General features: G+C 47.3%; 1 protein-coding gene across 5 annotated transcripts in view; it reads right to left on the bottom strand.

Moving 5' to 3' along the window:
- The window catches only part of MYOCD (myocardin), a 480,210-nt gene that overhangs the window by 379,030 nt on the left and 85,806 nt on the right, over positions 1-15,374 (bottom strand). The gene's annotated exons all lie outside the window — the stretch shown is intronic.

Genomic DNA, 15,374 nt, shown 5'->3' with positions numbered 1-15,374 from the left:
TGCCAGCAATTCTGGCTCATTGTCCTGGGCTCTCGGGCTGCTGCACTGGACGCTCGCATGGCTGGATTAGTCACTGGCAGGAGCTGAGAGCAGGCCATAATGCACTGTATTGCATGTGAGTGACTGCACCCCGCCAGGCGTCCAGAATTTTGATACTTTTGTTGTCCCAAATTCGGCTGAAAAATCAACATGTTGAATTTTTTTACAGAATGACTGTTCTGGAAAATTCCAGCTCCGGAATGGCGAAACATGGGCATTTTGAGTGAGCTCGGCATTAAAAAGCATCTGCCTAGGGTGCTATGGTGCCCCATGGGAACTGTAGTGCGGGTGCCTCATGCTCTTGTTCTGCCCTAGGAGCTGGGTTGCCTGGCCAGCTGATATCTCTCCCTTTATTGCTGGTGACGTGGCATGAGCCAGAACGAGCTCTGCAGGGTTTGCCAGGAAGGCAGTTTGAAAAACCATCCTTTGACTTCCATTTGAGAAGTGATAAACGTGGGCCCTACAGGCCGTTGTGACAGTCACTTTGCAAAGTAATCGAGAGCCCAAGGAATCCTCTTTACAGCCCATCTCTCTAATACACGCAGGTCCCCTTCCCACATGTAGAGCATAAATCCTCTGGGGGGGGTGGAGGAAGGAGCTGATCACAGATGAATTGATAGAACATGGCTCTGGGAGCAGAGTGACCTCAGTGACATGTCCTACCCTTTTTTTGTCTTTCCCACACAGTGCAAAAGGACTGAGTATAAAGTGCTGCTATATATATGGCTTGCTGTGCCATTCAGCTGGGTAGCATGAAGTCCATGCTCACACTGGTCTGTCTGGCATTAAAGGATTGAGAGGTTATGTTGTTGGTACATTTCTACACATCCAAATCATGAGTCATTATTTCCGAGAAGCCAAATACTTATTTACAGGATGCTGGTGCAAATTGTGTATCATAAACTGTATTCCTAATAAATTCACCCAAACTGAACACAGCCAATCTCTGCTGGCTCACAAAATTAATTAGACTTTGGCACTGAACCTAGACGCATAGTTAATGAAAGAAATTTTACAGTGAAGGGGTTTCAGCAATGAAGCAAATCCTACCTGCCTCTGAGTTGGCTCCTATCTGTCAGCATAGAGGATTTACAGCTGAAATTAGGCACATAAATACATTCAGATGGGCTATAGGGCAGACTACAGCTCAACATATCAACCTTTGTCCATACACAGACATTACAAACACAGAGTGCTTCAGAACTCACGCTGAGATCTGGATTGCTAATATTTCCTCTTCAAGCACAATTCTTATTATTATTTAAATTGTTTGCTTTTTTTTAACTCACAACAATTTGGAAATTTTCCAAAGGTTTCATCCCACTTATTTTCTTTCATGAGTTTTCTGCAGAATTTTGTCCTGAAAATGGTAAATGAAAACTGACTAACACCCAAAACAAACAAAAATGGTTTTGTCACAAAGTGGAAAACTTTGAGAAAGTCAACATGTTTTCAGGAAAATCTGTTTTCTGAAATAGCCAAATTCCATCAGAAAAACCACCAGCTGTATTAATTCCCCTTTTTACTGCTGTAGCTGTGAGTGTGGGTCAGTGCTGCACAGTGCGATGTGCTGTACAGATCCACTGAGAATCCAGGGCAGCATTTCCTGTCTGCTCCAGATAGACATGATCGAAGACATGTCCAAAGATTCATAGAAAAAAGAGACTTATTCCTCTAGCACAGCTCAGTCACCGACACCATCAGGACTGACCCCGGTGGCCAGAGCCCCCCCCCAGCACATTTCTGGCTCATTCGGCCCATGTGCATGGCAGCCGGGTACAGGCACGGAGCAGAAGCGGCGGGCCACGACCGCCTCCCCAGCCAGGCTCTCTCTCAGGCAGCCACCGCACTGCACAGAGGCAGCGATCTGGAGCAGCCACCCTCAGCTGGCATGAAAAGCAGCTCCGTCCCGTCCTCTCCATTCCCCACCTTGGCCAGGCTGCCAGAGAGAGCGGCTGAGTGAGCTGGAAACGTGCTGGGGAGGTAAGGGGGAAGAGCAGCAGAAGAAGAACAGAGTCCCCCCACACACAGGTAACTCTGGTGGGGTGAGGAGAACATGGACAGTGAGTCACTGGGGAAGATGCCAGGAGCAGGTTCCCTGACCTCTGCTCAGCCAGAGATAGGGGCATTGTTCAAGACCCACGCCTCCCGTCCTGAGGTGTGTGCGAGCTCCGGTGATACACTGGTGCTGTGAGTCTCTCTGGGTCAGGGCCAGCCCGTGCCGCGCCCAGAGGCATGTGATCCCCGCTCCTGTGGGCCCAACCCCCCAGAAGCTGACAGGATTGGCTGCCCTGGCCCAGGGAGGTAGGGCTGGAAGTTCCTCCCAGAGGCGACACATGGGTTGGACATGTGTCGTCCCCCACTTTACATTATGCCCCCCCAGTATCAGGAGGCACCAGTCGTCTATGCTTGGCACAAAGACCAGGAGCAATGTGGCCTCTTACATCAGTTCAGATCAGTATGTAAAGAGGCAGAGTCTACATTTTCCAACATGGCTGCTGATTGTGGGTGCCCAGATTGAGATGCCATGGAGGGTCTCTGAGCTCTAGAGGGGGGTGCTCAGCTGATACAAGGTGTCCCAAGGGAGGCTTCCAAAATCACTACTCACTTTGGAAGCCCCTTTACAAATGCAGCCCTTAGACCAGTGGTTCTCAGCCCATGGGCTGCTTGCAGCCCATTCAGCACACAGCTGCAGCCCATATGACATCCTCAGAGCCATACAGATAGTATATATATTGTGTTACCATACAAACTGTAAAGAGAGTGATCACTTAAGATGAGCTATTACCAGCAGGAGAGCGGGGGCTGGGGGGAGGGAGGAGCGGGAAGAAAACCTTTTGTAGTGATAATCAAGGTGGGCCATTTCCAGCAGTTGACAAGAACGTCTGAGGAACAGTGGGGGGTGGGGAAATAACATGGGGAAATAGTTTTACTTTGTGTAATGACCCATCCACTTCCAGTCCCTATTCAAGCCTAAGTTAATTGTATCCAGTTTGCAAATTAATTCCAATTCAGCAGTCTCTCGTTGGAGTCTGTTTTTGAAGTTTTTTTCTTGAAGAATAGCCACTCTCAGGTCTGTAATTGAGTGACCAGAGAGATTGAAGTGTTCTCCGACTGGTTTTTGAATGTTATAATTCTTGACGTCTGATTTGTGTCCATTTATTCTTTTACGTAGAGACTGTCCAGTTTGACCAATGTACATGGCAGAGGGGCATTGCTGGCACATGATGGCATATATCACATTGGTAGATGCGCAGGTGAACGAGCCTCTGATAGTGTGGCTGATGTGATTAGGCCCTATGATGGTGGCCCCTGAATAGATATGTGGACAGAATTGGCAACGGGCTTTGTTGCAAGGATGGGTTCTTGGGTTAGTGGTTCTGTTGTGTGGTGTGTGGTTGCTGGTGAGTATTTGCTTCAGGTTGGGGGGCTGTCTGTAAGCAAGGACTGGCCTGTCTCCCAAGATCTGTGAGAGTGATGGGTCGTCCTTCAGCATGGGTTGTAGATCCTTGATGATGCGTTGGAGAGGTTTTAATTGGGGGCTGACAGCAGGATTGTCTGGCTATATAGACTCCCTCCTCAGGCCCTACGCTACCAGCACTCCCAGCTGTCTTCGAGATACCGCTGACTTCCTGAGGAAACTACAATCCATCGGTGATCTTCCTGAAAACACCATCCTGGCCACTATGGATGTAGAAGCCCTCTACACCAACATTCCACACAAAGATGGACTACAGGCCGTCAGGAACAGTATCCCCGATAATGTCACGGCTAACCTAGTGGCACACATTTGGGGACAATGTATACCTTCAAATCAGTGGCACTGCGATGGGTACCCGCATGGCCCCACAGTATGCCAACATTTTTATGGCTGACTTAGAACAACGCTTCCTCAGCTCTTGTCCCCTAATGCCCCTACCCTACTTGTGCTACATTGATGACATCTTCATCATCTGGACCCATGGAAAAGAAACCTTTGAGGAATTCCACCATGATTTCAACAATTTCCATCCCACCATCAACCTCAGCCTGGACCAGTCCACACAAGAGATCCACTTCCTGGACACTACGGTGCTAATAAGCGATGGTCACATAAACACCACCCTATACCGGAAACCTGCTGACCACTATTCCTACCTACATGCCTGCAGCTTTCACCCAGATCACACCACACGATCCATTGTCTGCAGCCAGGCTCTACGATACAACCACATTGCTCCAACCTCCTTTGATTATCACTACAAAAGGTTTTCTTCCTCCTCCCCTCCCCCCCGTTCTCCTGCTGATAATAGCTCATCTTAAGTGATCACTATCCTTACAGTTTGTATGGTAACACCCATTGTTTCATGTTCTCTATGTATATAAATCTCCCCACTGTATTTTCCACTGAATGCATCCGATGAAGTGAGCTGTAGCTCACAAAAGCTTATGCTCAAATAAATTTGTTAGTCTCTAAGGTGCCACAAGTACTCCTTTTCTTTTTGCGAATACAGACTAACATGGCTGCTACTCTGAAACCTCCTTAGACTACAAAGAGCAGGAAAAAGAACATATTCCAGGCTGATGGGCTGGCTCATGATACCAATGAAAAATTGTGATGTGAGTAGAGTTGATTGGAATTTTCCAACAAAATGCTGATTTGTCAGACCGGAAGCGTCTCCATGGTAAGTATCAGTTTAGGTAAAACTTTCCATGGGGAGGGTTCTTAGATCCAGGATGGAATCTCTGTTCAAAATCAGAGAGACAGAGAGTGAGCCACATCGGAACAGCCCCAGACCTAATGGTCTGAGAACTGAGCTCAGATATAGAAGAGCCAGATTCAAGTCTCTGCTCTAAATCAGGCAGAGCACAAGGTATTGGGTTCATCCATTGTGGGATGGGAAAGTCTATGAAATCTTGAAAATTTTCAAAGGATGTGGAAACCATTTCCATTAGAGAAACCTGTTCCCCAAATCTGCTGCTGGGGGATAGTGGGCAAGTCCCTTCCCAGCATTCTGCCTCAGTTTCCACATCTGCAAATAGGGTAATACAGCTTGTCTGATTGCATTTTGTTTGTTGAAAGATGCGGGATGAAAGCAGACAGGACACCAGGAAGTGCAGTCAGGAAGGATCTAGACATGGCTCTGGACACATGGGCCTGCCAGGCCATGACTGCCATGCTGGGCACTAGCCATGTTCAATGTAAGGACAGCTGGCTCTGTAGCAGTGCCTCAGGGAAAGGGGACGAGGTTACCAAGAGACACCTCTAAACTCCACCTGGAAGCCATGCCTTATCACAGACCAGAGTGACCCTCTGCCCCAGACCAGAAAAGGAAATAAACGGGGCTTGTGCCCTTTTCTGGTGCTGTGTGACGGAGAAAGCAGGCCTGGAAAGTGGCTTGTTTGTGCTTTTTCTAAAGGCGATGCCTTTTTCAGCTTGTGTTTTTCATTAGAAACTGAGGTCTTGTCTGCCCTGGAAGCTACTGTGGTGGGCAGAGCTCCAGGGAAATGAGACCATCCTCAGAGCAGGACACTGGATCCTGCCCGACTGACAGCTGAAGAGATTTAGAAACAGACGCTAACGCTCTGCTTTTGGCTTCTTGTTATTAACACCTACTTTACTTCACTGTCTAATATCATTTTGGAGAAAGGTGTCTGTCAAAGATCCAATACTGTGCCCCTTCACTGAACATGACAGATCCCCAACAGCTCCCCAGAGACCCACGAGGGAGCCTCCAGCAGAGCCGGAGAAGAGGGGACATCCCTAAGGTATCCAAGGGCTGGGGTATGCACTGTTGTAACTGTCATGCCATCGCTTACCCCGATGAATGAGTGGGAGACCAGACCAGCTTAAGCACCTTTCTCTCCGTACAGTTGCCTCCACAACAGGGCTTGTGCTGCTTTAGCTAGGTTGCTGTAAAGTCAGCCCCGGCCCCGAAGTAGCAATGTGAGGACGAGCACTGCATGGACCAGGCCTAAGATAAAAACAAGCTGAGGAAAAAACCAACCCCTGCTATTGAAGCCTCAGTTACACAGCTCGGTTCTTGCAGGCTCCATTGCAGATCCCTCTAGCGGTTCCAGACAGGAGCGCTGAACCGTGACCAGCAGCGACAGGACCCTGGCTGCAGTGGTGGCTGTTGGGAAGTCAGTGTGCAGCTCAGTGTGTGCTCTGAGGACAGGTGGGCAGCATGCTATCACATCACTGCTGCCTGCCCATGCATCAGCCGGTGTATGTCATTGAGCTGGAGGCCATGCTGCCCCCTTCCCCACTTTGTGCTGCTGCTTTGCAGTGTCCTTACTGGCCCTGTCCAGGTGTGCAGGGCAAAGGGGTGCTGCTGTTTCCCTCGGTTTCTGACTGTGCTAATGGCTTCCCCTCCACTCAGCTGCAGCTGGTATGCAGCATGCTCTACAGATGGTTTGCACAGCTGTGTGGATCTGGCAAGCAGCTGTTGCACTCTGCACTTGTTACCCGGGCAAGGGACAGAGAAATCCCCCTAGTTGTGGTGCAGAGTGAGAAGGCACCACTGTCTCCTGGCTTCCCCAGCCCGCTGGGTGCCTAAGCCCAACTCGCCACCCCCCAGGAACAGTCAGTGGCCAGGAGTGGGGATGCAAGGGGAGCCTTTCACAACCCCAGCGAGAATCTGGGTTATTACAGGAGCAAGGGGTGCCCAAGGTCAGGTGAAGCTGGGTTTGAGCCTCCCTTCCTTTTGGGCAGACCAGCATGCACCCAGCAGCCCCAAGGTGCAAGGTCTGGAAGCCGACCAGCCTCTTCCTGCCTTGATTTCTCAGTTACAGCTCCAGTGATTGGATCTGATCCCTGGGCTCTCAGAGCAGCTGCTGACACCACAACCAGCCCATCCCTTCCCCTCAGCCCTGCAGTGTCCAGCCCTTCCCCTCAGCATGGAGGGGTGGGAGATGGCTGGGGAAGAGCAGCTATTTGGGGGCTTATCCAAAGAGCAGAGAACTCTTGCTTTGACAGCACCCCATCCGCCCAGCCAGGACATCTGTGGGGGGAGCAAAGCCCACTTGCTAAGGGCAGTGCCTCTGAGGTTGCCAGCCCCTTCCTGCTCCCGGTCTGGGCCCAGAGTAGCCTCACCTCCAGCAGGCGGCTTTGTTGGCTGACATGCAGAACTGCCCTGTGCTCTCCTGGATTTGAGGCTGTTTTTATGAACTTGGAGCTGAGAGCAGCTGTTTAGTTTGAAGGGAGCGAGGAATGTATTAATAGCCGGCAAGGCGCGCTCCAGCTTCTCCTCTCAGCAAGCTGTTTGCTTTAGGGAAAAAACACTTCACTTTTTCCATTCATTTCTATCCTTTGTTAGTGGCTCAAGCGTCCGCCCACAGTACACTTGAGGCTGTGTTAACCCCGCATCTGCCGCATCAACAGCCTGCCCTTTCATGCATCAGAGATGGGCACGTGCAGACAAACACACTCCCAGTAGGGATTATGCTGGGCCCACTGGCATCAAAACCTGGGCTAAGAGAGCTCCTTTTGCTGCCAGAAATACTGACCTGTGTAATCACTGGGATCAGCGCAGAGGACACAAGGTCACATGCACCAGGCCAGAATATTTACAGCTGACTCTGAGAAATGTTGGTGCCACCTTTGCCCTCCACCAGGCCGGGGTCATTGTCTCTTGGCCCACAAATAATTAATGTACACTGGTAAAAGCTATTCCAGACCAGGGGCTCCATTCACAGAACCTTTGATCATCTGCAAATGAGTTTCCCGGGCCTTTCGACCCAGCAGCACTGTCACTTGTCCTGTACTTTACAGTGGGGCTTAGCCTCAGGGACATAAGAACATAAAGATGCAGACATGATGAAGATCTCAGAGGACACTACAGTACTACACCCCAGCACTAGGGACCCATGCACACATGCACTGCACCAGGGCACTGCACCCCAGCATTAGGGTCTCATGCACGCACCCCCTGATCAGGTACTGCAGCATTCCCAATTCTTCCTGTATATTTATAATCATTGCAGAAATGGAGTGTGGATTATCCATAAGGGACCCTTTATTGTGCCTACAGCCAAACTTCCGGCAGGAGGCAAGCAACCTGCCCTCTGAGATGTACCTGCCAGGCATCTGAGCTCATGGGGCTACTGGCGAGGCATTTCAGAAGCTGGCATGCTATAAGCTGGTTGCTGCCCTGCTTTCCCATTGATGAAAAGAGAGTGACACATCTTTGCTAAGCCAAAACCATCTGTTTTTGATTACAGAGGATTCCTCATGGGCTGGGGTCTGTTCTGCCTGTTGCTCGCCTGGATTCTTCCTGGAACACAGCAATTGCTTTACAATGCCATAGACTAGAAGAGGCATCCTGCTGAGTCCTTATGAACTTTCATAAGCAAGGCTCTATTTTTAACTCACAAGGTCTAGAAGAAGGCTTGTTTCCAGGGGAGTGAGGCACCCCGCAGGGACCCTAGGCACAGCACCCAGAAGTGAAGGACAGGGGCAGATCAGTAATAATTTATGACTGCTGTATGTGACCTGGCTCTTAGGGTCGATGGGTTATTGGGATGTATATATAAGTCATATGCAAAAGGAAATGCTACAATCTTATTGACACCTGAAGTTTTCACAGTTGTTGAACTTTTGGGAAACTCCCCCGGCATTCCCTTTTGTGCGTGCCTTACATTTGCTGTCTGTGTGTGTTGGTTTAGTTTAATAGCAGGGCTAGCAGGAGACAGGTCTATGGCTCTAGATTAGCAACATGGCAGGGGTCACTAAGAGACAATGCCAGAGCGATTAGCTGGGAAGATGCTGTTACAGTACCAGGCTGAGCTGGACCTGAGATCCCCCACCTTGGTCTCTGCGGGCACTGGTTCCAACCGACAGGCCCCAGTTCACCCCATGTCAGCTGGCTGACGAGGCTACTCCACCCAGTTTCACCAACTGTATGTACCTCAGATGTCCCCCATGTGTGCGACGGTGACCAGTGTGAAATGCAGTGCGTCAGGGGAGCTCCAGCACAAACCAGGGTGAGATGTTGGTTCATAGAAATGTAATGAGCAGAAGGACTCAGGGTTAAAACAATAGATGCCTGTATGTACCTCCTCTTCCCAGGGTGCTCCTGGGGCCTTGGGGCCATCTCTTTGCCCCCCAGCCATTGAGCCCCACATGTTGTATGGTGGCACCTGTACGGGTATAGCTGGAGTACTGCTGTTCACTTTATGCCAAGCCAAGTTGGGCCTGAGACTGTATACAAGGAGGCCAGGCCAGCCCTGCCAGGCACCCACGCTGTGGTCCCCTCATGCAATAGGCAGTGGGAAAGAGGGGTCCCACACGTGATGCAGCGGGTGCGTCCCAGGGAAAGATGTGACACAGAGAGCCCAGTGCTGGCTCCAGGAGAGCAGCCATCCCAACCCTGTGCTGGGATGTGAGTGAGCATCTGATAGTCTGCTGAATCTAAACCAGCTGGCTGAGCCAAGCCCCGTGTCTCCTGTTTTATGGCCGTCGTTGTAACACTTGGGCAGGAAGCACTTTGTTTTCATAGTGGAGGATAGCAGCTCAGTCTCCAGGCCCTGCAGAGAAATCCGCTGGTACTCACAGCTCCCTGCAGAAAGCCTAGTGCCCGACAGAGCCATTGTATGCCCAGGGTACCCTCAACTCCTACAGGCCGGGCATGCGAGTGACATCTGCCCTCCACATCTGGGGATCTGGGTATGCGTACCCGCCCAGACTCCTCAAAACCTCTCACTTTTCAGCCAAACCCAGACATGGGAGTTACCAGCAGGGATGGAGGCGGGCTGGTTGCATGGCTGACAGCTCAAAGAAGGGAAACCACTCCGTCCACAGGCCTGTGCCCCACAGCAAACTGCCAGGGCTGAAGTGGGACTTACATAGTCCCTGGGGCGCTGTGCTAGCCCCCTGCCCAGGGGTGGATTTCACTCCATACAAGCCTGTGGTTTGGTAGCTCTGCTGAGCACATACAGCCGGGGAAGTTTATTGTTATTGTTTTAAAGGGAAGCATGAAGGTTAGTGCAGTGGGTAAAATGTTGTAAATCACGGCAGGGACGGCTGACTGAACACTGCAGAGAGGCTCCCGCACAGAGCAGCCTACACACAATCAGGAGAACAAGGAAGTGAGAGAGCCATCTGCTCTCTCTGGAGATGCAGGAACAGGAGTCACAGATGGGGGCAGACCCCTGGTAGAGCCAGGCCTTGGGGTCAGTAATGTGAGACCCTCAGCAGAGCAAGAGACAGGAAGTGCATCCCCTAATGCTGACTGTTTATGCTGTGTCACAGCGTGTGCCTTTGGGGCTGCCTGGAAGTTAATAAATCAAGACTTGGCTTTAAACTATGTCAGCTAGCAGCAATGCCCCCAATATTTCAGTGCTGCAGAGTTCTGTGAGCAACAAGATCCCACTGCAGCTACATATTTCAGCACATATCAAAGCCTTTTTGGAATTACACTCCACGATATTCCTCCCTGGTACTACATCAGTGGGGAACTGGGCCTATTGCAACTAAACGCTCCTGAACTGAAAGGCCTCACTCCTCTTTTATCTGCTTAAGCGATGTACCAATCGATTCCTGCTCAGCAAACATTTACTTTCCACGCCTATTGGAGTTCCACACAGACACATCCCCAGTCCTAGTCTCTGTCTACAGCATGTGCCCAATACTCCATCCCATCCAATTTTACATTTCTCCCACCATAGGGCTTCTGCTCCGTCCCCTGGGACACAGCTCCACATGCTCATAGATTGTATGGTCAGGAAAACAGGATTTCCCCAGTATCTAGCCTACCTTTTCCTTTGCTGAGCTTCCCCCTATGAGTCCTAACTTTAACACCCAAGCAGCTCCTCTACCTCCACAGTGCTTACAACCTGCACCTACCTGCAGACAGCCCCTAGCTCCATTTGCTGTCCTTTAGCTGAACTACACATTTATCTCTTCCTCATTGATCAGCCCTAAGTCACTCCAACCATGTGCCATTTTTGTTTCCCTTCTCTGAATTCCCTCCAGTGTATTGGTGACACGTGATCACCAGGGCTGCACAGTGGGACACCTCTGCCCAAAACCTCATGAGAATTTTGCCCCCATTATGATTTGCAAATTGGTATTCCATGTGGCCAGCAGTCCCGCGTAATGCTGAGCATTGCCTGGGAAATGACGTTTTCAGGTGTGGGCAACCATGGATGCAGGGATGTAACTCTCCCATCTATACACACTGGAATTTCCTAGCCACATTTTTGAGGCAGACAATTTGTCATTTAGACAGAGAAGACAATCTCATCTTGGTGAGCAAACGTGAAAAGTTAGTGTTAGTATTGGGTTATCAGAACATGTGCACTGAAAGATTTAATTGTTTACATATGTTATGCCGCATAAACCAATTATAAACTTTTCCTTACACCAATTTGCATATGTGGTTAATGAATTAGCCCTTACACATCAAAGTAGCTGTACAAATGAGAAATAGCAATCAACCTGGAGGCAGTTCCAAGGCAGAGCTGTCAGGAATCTTGCAGGAAATTCTGACGTTTCAAATTTTGTTTTGTTCCTGAATTGGAACCAAAAAGTCAAACTTTTGAAATTTACCATGGGACAGAGAATCCAAAAAATTGCACTTAGAAAACCAAACATTTCATTTTGATAGTGCTGAATTGTTACAATATAAAATATAAAATATTATATATATATATATACACACTATAATAATAAATTAATGTTATAATGTAATACAAGAGTCTAAATGACAAAGTTGAAATGAAATATTTGGACATTGAAATGAAATAAGAAAGGTGAAAGGATTCCATTACAAGATTTTTCTGTCAAAAATTGTATTGAAATCAACCCCTTTCCTGTGACACATTTTGATTTTTTTGAAACTGTATTTTACAATGGAAAAATGTTGTGTAAAATATTTTGATCAGTACTGCTCCTGGAGAGCTCAAAGTTACACCTTATTTCTCAGTCTATCATGAGAATGAGCTGAGTGGCTGCACAGGACACTTCTAGCCACTGAGTTGCTCAAAATGTTTGAAATGGAAAAATTTCCTGCCAAAAAACATTTTTTCGATGAGAAAAGATCATTTTGACATCACTTTTTCAATTTTTGGAAGGGAAATTGCAAAATGAAATTAAAATATTTGTTTTGTTTTAAATTTTCAAAAGTATGAAATTTCAGATTTTTATTTTCTTCCCTCTTTTCCTCCTGAATGCAATGGAATGGACCATGCCTCGTGCTGGGTGTGGGGGTTTTCCGCCCCTTTTCCCCATTTTCCACTCTGTCATTTTTCAAAACTTCCTCAGCTATGGCACAAGGAAAAATGAGACTATGACAGATATTGCTTGCAACCACATGCAATATCTTTGGGGACCATATCGTATTAAGATGATGGATTACTGTGGCCCATGAATGGTATACAACTCCAGCGAGGAGGGTTACCACAGCCCCTCCAGGAGCTAAAAACAGTGGGGAGTAATTAAAGTGAAACACTTCAGCTTTAAACACATCCAGACAGGTACCACCCTCTGGGGAGCTTTGCATATACCTATTCAGACTAAGTTTTCCAGAGACCAACTGACAAAGAAAGGGTTTGTGACATAAAAAGGCTGCATTTAAACTGATTCATGGCCTTTTTTCTGATCCAGCAAATGGACAGGAGCTGCTGTCTAACTGCCCCAACCCTTGTGGAAAAGTTGGAAAGACTTTGGCCTTCTAGGGTCCCATCAGACTAGTGGGTGACTCCTGGTAAGCTGTTAGCATGTGTATAGAACTTGTATTGTTTTTATGTTTTCTCTGTAAGGCTTTTACCTTAAGAATAAATGTGCTTGCTCAGAAGGAGCTGGGTGGTAACTGGTAACTGCTGACAAGACACTGATCATATGCCTGAATCTGGCCATTAGACAGACTGCGGGGGATATCACAGTATAGGGCAGGGAGCTGTGCAGTTTTAAAACCCCAGTCAGGAGGGAGAAAGACATAGGTCTCCATCCACAAGAGGGGACAGCTGGCAGCCGGAAACCTTAAGTGAGTGACATTGTGGGACCACGGAAGTGGAATCCAGGTGCAGTTATCCTGGAACTGTGACAAATACCTTGTCACCTTGCCATTCTGTATTGTTTCCAAAATCAAGGGGAAAAAATTCCCCTGCCATCTGTAGCCTACCCCTCCCTAATGTGACTTTTCCATGTTTTCAATTGCTGTCATTGCCAAGGAGATATGATAGCAAATGGGGTGGCTGCAAGTTCAGGAATGGGAGAGGAGTATTTCTCCAGACATCTCTTTAAAAAGAAATGGTTCTGCTGAAATCACAGGTAAAACTCCCGTTGATAGCAGTGGGGCCAGGATTTCACCCTTGGTTTCTACAATGTAAACCTTTTGCTCTTTGTGACTGAGAATGGCCCTTCTGTCCATTAGTGATTCCTTTCCAAGGCACTCATTGCTTTCATAGAGGAGCTTGGCTCCAAACATGTGGATACTCTGTGGATCCCTCAAACTGGATCTGAACTTTGTTCAAGGTGGCTTTTAATGATCATTTTCTCCCCACAAAATCTTCATGCTCTCCATAGCTCCTGCTTCCAGTGACATAACTCTGAGGAAGAGTCATCAGATTTCCCTGGGATGCTGAGCTAATCAGAAGAATCAGAAGGAGCAGCCAATGAAAGACTGAATGCATGTTCACAAGGATGAAATTCTCCCTTAAGTGGTCTCAGTACCAATCATTTATCAGGGAATGTGGCTGCGATCAGATTTCCCTTTGGCAAATTACGCTGATACTGCTACTCTGATAGGCCCTCAATCCTCCTCCAGTTCTGAGAACCAAGACACAGATAATGATCCGTTTCCACAATGACCATGCAAAGACATCCATACCCTGGCAGCCACGGCAAGTTATCAGGAAGGAAAAAACCAAAATAAGCAGGGATTTGATTTCCGCACACACAAGGCAGCCATTCCTTCCCACAAAAGGACAGAATCTGTAGGGGACATGATCGTTGCCCATCCCAGACAGTCCGATACAGATCCCACATGGCACCATGGCACTTTCCTAATAGCTCTTAGCTGGACAATTCACTGTCATCTTGTTTTTAAATAGAAGAGATCAAAGCTATTCTTAGATCCTGTATATGAGATTAAACCAACAGAAAGAGCTTTACATCTCTGGTTAGCAATAAACTCTTATATAAAGCTGGTCAGCAGTGCCATGCCATGATATTTTTAGTCAGGTATACAATTCTACACTTGCATGCAAAATTGTATCCTACATGCAACATGACCTCATGCATACAGCACTCGTGAGGACACGCTATGCAGAAGATTCCATTTTATTCTTCAAAATGGCGTCCTCTGTGCATGTTTGGGGCTGGACAGAAATGCACCATTGGCACAGACGGTTCTGGAGTATGCAATATATGCATTGCATATACAAATGGCATTCCACTGCTGGTCAAAACTTGCACTTTCTGTTCTGGGGAAAATCCCAACATTTCAAAATTTGTGTCCATGCCAGCTTGGAACAAAAACAAAAACAATTGAAATTATTCACAAAACAACATTTTTTGGAAAAAAAATCATTTTGGATGAATCATTTTGATTCCAATTTTACTGTATTTTATATTAAAATGTAATTTAGACTCCACTGTAAAATGCAATTAATTTCAAAATGAAACATTGTTTCAAATGAAAAATAGAAAAGTTACATTCTGATAAGGTTGAAATGGATGATCCATACCTTATCAAAATATATTCCTAAATCCTAAGGCCAGAAAGTACCTCTGTGATCATTCAGTCTGACGTTCTGCATAGCACAGGTCAGAAAACTGCTCAAAATGATTGCTTTTGAATTGGAATATATCTTTAAAAAAATCCCCCAAATACGTTTTTTCCATTTTTTTTAAAACAAAAATTTCTCAGATCAACAGGCTCCCACAGAAAGTTTCTATTTTGACAAAATGGCATTTTCCAGTGGAAAAACGTTTGGTTGGAAATTTTTCAACAAGCTCTACTCGTGTATTTCACTAGCACAGTTCACCCCATGTAAATCCAAAGCATCTGCATCAGGAAGAAAGAATGTTCTTGTGGTCTGAGCACTGAACTGGGACTCAAAAGCCTACAGGCAACTCCTGGCTCTATGTGTCCTTGGGGAAGCCACTTCATCTCTCCGCACCTCAAGTCTAGCGCTAGTCAAAGCGATTTTATTTTTCCACAGAAAATTTTGGGGAAAATGAAATAAACTGTTTTTATTTAAATTTTCCATGGAAAATTTTGATTTTCAGGTGAAATTCAAATACCAAAAAAATTGGGCCAAATACTGAAATATTTCAGTTTGCAAATCTTGGAGGGGAAGGTGGCTAGGGTGACCATATGTCCCATTTTAGCTAGGGCATTCCCTTTTTA

The sequence above is a fragment of the Dermochelys coriacea genome, chromosome 14 (genome assembly GCF_009764565.3).
Source record: "Dermochelys coriacea isolate rDerCor1 chromosome 14, rDerCor1.pri.v4, whole genome shotgun sequence".
NCBI classification, from domain to species: domain Eukaryota; kingdom Metazoa; phylum Chordata; order Testudines; family Dermochelyidae; genus Dermochelys; species Dermochelys coriacea.
The sequence above is the reverse complement of the archived record's forward strand: the minus strand, read 5'-3'. Positions and strand labels throughout refer to the sequence as shown.